Source organism: Opisthorchis viverrini (assembly GCF_000715545.1).
Source record: "Opisthorchis viverrini unplaced genomic scaffold opera_v5_152, whole genome shotgun sequence".
Classification (NCBI taxonomy): domain Eukaryota; kingdom Metazoa; phylum Platyhelminthes; class Trematoda; order Opisthorchiida; family Opisthorchiidae; genus Opisthorchis; species Opisthorchis viverrini.
Genome location: NW_008751808.1, coordinates 686,592 through 692,176, shown reverse-complemented (window position 1 = coordinate 692,176; position 5,585 = coordinate 686,592).

The window sequence follows — 5,585 nt, the reverse complement described above, 5'->3', positions numbered from 1 at the left end:
CAAACGTCGCCGCAATCAGGAACAATGATCGGAGTTTGAATTTCAATTCAGTTGAAGATGAAAACTACTGCCAGTCAGTGACCAATACAACTCCTTCTTGCTTTGTTACAGACTGAACAGAATTATTGCATTGGGACCGAATAAGGACTGTTTAACCGAGGACATAGCGGATACGAATTTAGTAAAACAATTCACGGCAATTTTTTGGTATGCCTTTCACTGGGGATAAAAATTCTACTGGAGCATGAAAGTGATACGTCCAGTGGCTGGTTAATCGTATATTTCAAATCGTAAAACCGTGGGAAGAAACCGTCCCTGGGTGAGTCCGAAAACTACTAATCAAATGAACGAGGTTTATGCGCCTTTCCGACCTAGACGCTATCCTCCGTTACGTCCAGCTGCAAGAGGAAGCGACATCCATCACAGATTGTATGCTTACCTATGCTGTGTATAGAACAAGTCAAACCAGACTTTCAAGTTCTGACTTGTTCTGTTCTGTTCTCCCTTTTCATCCTATCGATTGACCTAGATGCACAGGACGGGCGGTAAGCCTCCTCTGTCGGTTAGTTTACACTGGTCGAGTGTGATACGTGTTGCATCTTCCGAAGTCTGGTATGGATCTTGGTGTTCAGTTTGGTGGGGCCTAGTCACGATATTATATTTCGGGCAAAACTGACTTTCAGTTGTCTTGATTCTATGAAATATTCTTCTGTAAGATATCTCTATTTCATACAGACATAATTTAGGGAGAATGTGCCTCTACTGCCGCGGGAGATGACTTTTTGTATATTCGTACTTGGAAATTTGAGCGCTGAATTCAGACTGTGTATTGCTCGCCGAAAACACTGGACAGACTGGGGAATGGAAGTGACCACGATGCTCAGTTACTGGTACCGTAATAGACCGACTCGGCAGCACCAACTTTTTCCACATCATTCGAACTCAAAAGTCACCATCAACACAACACTGTGATTCGACCTCATCGATAACCGGTTTCCGCGCAGTCATCTGAATTCTACTAAAAAAACTCACCTTCGGATCTAAACCTGATTACTGACCTGAGGAACATTCTGGAACACGTCGTGTTTGTAGGTACAGAACGAAATCGGTCGTCGAACCAAAACAGCAATATGTCATCCATTTGCATAAAAGTATCCTGAAGAAACTTTCGTAGGTTTTGTGCTAAGCTAAACAGCGTACAGTATTACCCTCTCTCTAAGTGAGTTGTGCCCTAAAGTGTTTCGTCTCGTGGCTCTTCCAGTTCTGGTGCTTTTATACTCCTCCCCCTAAAACGTAATTCAAAGCCCCTAACTTAAAACTGGAATAGCAACGCAATCATTTTGGTCCACATTCTGTAGTTCGCCATCGATGTCTTCAAAACCATAAAACTGATCGATACGGAAATTTGACTTCTCACGAGAGCGTACAAAGTCTGTTACCTATCCGATTGTGTCTGTAATCTCAATAGCGGTTCGAAGAGCTAATACGATACAATCCTCGAAAAGGCTACCGATCTTGGAAGAATCTCCATTCAAGAAGAATGCTCTCACTGGAGGGAATTCGTCTTGGCATATTCCACTTTAATAATGCATGTGAGCTGGGATACTGTTAGGGTGTCCAGATCTGGACAAGAGGACGATTAGGGCCTTCAGTCAACTTCATTGGCTTAGATGCCTAGCCGCGAGGTAGTAGTGGTCGGCCTAAGGCCATCAGAGCAGCCTACATCTGCAAGCAACCAGTCGTCACACATGTTCAGACCCCTGACATGGAGGAACAGGAGACTGTGTTAGTCAGACACTTAAACAATGGCCACCTTGTTATGGAAGGCTTTGTGAGTGTCATACGTACACTCCTTGGTAGAGCTCAATGTGCTATGTAGGTGCACGAACCGTCTCACCGAGGTGAGTTCCAGTCTCTTCCATGTCATTGAATCCCCAGGCATTCTCTCATTTGGTGTTGCCGTCAGTGGCAATAATGATGCCACGTTCTATTTTCATGGAAACAAACCTTCCTTCTAGAATGGAGAGATGAATTTCACTTCCAGAAATAAACGATTTCAGACCCAAAATAGTATCTTTAAATGAGGACAACGAGTCTGTCATCGATCAGTTGGTTGATACGCGTATGCCACAAATGGAGATGCACCGGTGATTCACGCACACGGACCCTATCATTTGGAACACACGCCTCAATCGTCATACATTTAATGCTAGAGAGTATTGTGTGCGGTGGATGATGTAAGCAGATTCAGCTTTTGTATACTGACCTTTCTCATCTATGGATTCATGTGTGCACCGGTGAAGTAGGCAAGGCAGGTGGTAGTTCACAGTAATCCCTGAAATTACCATAGAAGAACACACTAGCCATAAGTGATGTTGCAACGCTATTGTCACGGTGAGTGTGAATTAGCCCACAGTTAGTCGTGTACCTGTGCATATCGCTGAGATGACTAACCGCATCAGGGGCTTCGTCAAAAAATTCAATTTTATCTATCTATCTTCTATCTATCTATCTATCTATCTATCTATCTATCTATCTATCTATCTATCTATCTATCTATCTATCTATCTATCTATCTATTCTATCATCTATCTATCTATCTATCTATCTATCTATCTATCTATCTATCTATCTATCTATCTATCTATCTATCTATCTATCTATCTATCTATCTATCTATCTATCTATCTATCTATCTATCTATCTATCTATCTATCTATCTATCTATCTATCTATCTATCTATCTATCTATCTATCTATCTATCTATCTATCTATCTATCTATCTATCTATCTATCTATCTATCTATCTATCTATCTATCTATCTATCTATCTATCTATCTATCTATCTATCTATCTATCTATCTATCTATCTATCTATCTATCTATCTATCTATCTATCTATCTATCTATCTATCTATCTATCTATCTATCTATCTATCTATCTATCTATCTATCTATCTATCTATCTATCTATCTATCTATCTATCTATCTATCTATCTATCTATCTATCTATCTATCTATCTATCTATCTATCTATCCGTCTGTGTGTGTGTCAGTCCATCAGTTTGTCTGTCTTTCTATCTATCAGTTCGTTCACTTTCCCGTCTGCCTATCTGCTGCCTGTCTGCCTGCGTGCCCTGCACCATGCACAAAATTAAACGGAGCAGTGAACAGTATTACTTAGACGCTATATCGAACAGAATTGACGGAAGCCGACAGAGGCCCTACTTAACTGTTCGTTTTGTGAACTATATCTACACTGACATGTGCAATTAGTGCTACTGATAAGATCTACCGTTACCGAAAATCTACAGCTACACACACAGCTACAGTATGGAGGGTGAATAAAACAAACCAGAGTATGATAATAGAAGATGTTCTATGTCCTCAAAACATAACTGAATTCGCCATTCTGATGAGCTTTATCTATATCTAGCCTTTCTCTCTTTCTATTTTCCCGCCCGCATACGAATGCGGTTTACCCAACGCACGTCACCCACATAACCGAAGATCAAAAGTGGCACATAATTGCAGCAATCAGGTTCATTTTCGTGGCTGTAATCGGGTAGGGATCTATCCCTACCGAACAATCACTTCCCAATGCTTTCCTCGAATAGGATAATGACCACCGTGATAATATCCACAGACCAGTGACCTTCTCCAGAACGATTTTTCGAGATCAGGAGGACGATCAGATCTTTCCCTTGTGCGGATGTTTTGGTGTCTACCGGCCGAGTTTCCTCAATGGGGTGTGCGACTAACTGGTACCAGTTGCAAACGCAACACATTTCAGTACCCAACAAGTAACAGTCAAGCGCAACATACACAGGTTACTTATTGGTATGGGAAGCATTGGAAAAAACACGTTTACTTGTATTCTCAGATTGATTTCCTACAAGAATTGAACTTGCCAGCGACTCGATTGCACAAAACAATGACACGAGCATTGTGACGGAATATACCGAAAACAGAGCTAATTCAGTGGTGTCTGTATTCAGTCTATACTAAAGTTTAGGAATATAAAACATGGGACTGCAAAAGATCGGCTGCAGCCAGTCTCGTATGAGTCGGAAGTGGGAGTTTGTAGTAGTAGCTTAGACGTCAGCGCGATTGTGAAACTTTGGCGTGAACAAGCCTTAGAGGCTGCGATCATACCCTGGGATAGTAAAAACAGCGCGGATGGTGGCTTTGACAGAATAACAGTTGTAGAGCTCGAAGAATGCACTGGATGCAGAGCGTCTTATTCAGCTGAAAAAAATTCTGCGATCCGCATACTTTTTGTATATCATTATAGTTCAGTGATATAAGTATCAACTCAAACCAAGCCAACCAAACCCCCAGACTAGAATCAACACTGCCAACAGAACGACGTACATTCGTACTGTTTACCGATTACGTCATAGTAAACACCACAGTGTTCACTCAACCGCGTCCAAAGTATGTTGCTTAGAGCACACTGTTCTGATCGCGGCCTGACACCGTTAATCACACAACGGACACAGGCCATCATTTCGGCACTTGCTGCAGATTACGGCACCATCCAACTTTAGTTAAATCCAAGTATAGATACATAATTTCACAACATAACGGACTATTATTTATGACAGAATATCACCATTCACTGGTGAATGATTGTGCTGCTAATTTTAGTTGTCAGCTGGATGATGGTGTGTGTCGATCAACCTCGGCGACTGGTCATGCACAATCGTTCTGTGTGTATTAGGGGCGAGATGATCCAAGTGGTTAGAACGCGAATTTACTGACCGAGAGGTCTGTGGTTCGAACCCGACCTCTGCCTCTCAACTTCCCCTGTCTATGCTTGGACAACCTGGCAGTATCCTTGCCCCCGTGCTTCCTTCGAGTGGCATGGCAGCTAGGCTAGAGCCGAGCGTATACTATGTGTATTACTGAATGCAACAGTATGAAATTGCGAAACATGTTAGGCTCACACCGCTTAGACGAAGTTGTGAGTTCAGCTGCTGGAATCAAATTGGGTGACAGACTGCAGCTTGCGTCTACTCAACCGGTTATCTAGTACAGCGTTTTGCATTATGGGACACGTAGAATTCGGGGGGGGGGGGACCGAAACTGATTAGTAAGCTGGCTCACACAAATTCTAACGTGACCGAGTCGAGTCTCTGCTTTCGGTAACCATGAGGTAGAGTTCTTACTTGCAAATCAAGCGCTTAGAGACCCAGCCATGATATACGCAAGCTTGAATCTAACTGACACTGGCATCATCTCCATTGATAAAGAACGCATCAGGCATCTTACTGTTTTTTTATTGAGCTTCAGCTGGTTTGACCGAGCGAAAAAATGCAGGCGACTCGCATCCGATTTGTGCATGATCGTAGTCCAATGTCATGAGCATCAACCGAAACTAAGCCAACTAACCCCCCACCCAAAAACAGAACCGAAACTAGCCAACTAACCCCCCACCCAAAAACAGAATCAAACCAGGAATAAATATCACTAACGACAGAACCACGTGCATTCCTTCGGGATGTTTACTGGAGCTGATTACGTCACAGTAAACACAACGTCGTCCACCCATCCGACTTCGAAACATGTCGGTTAGAGCA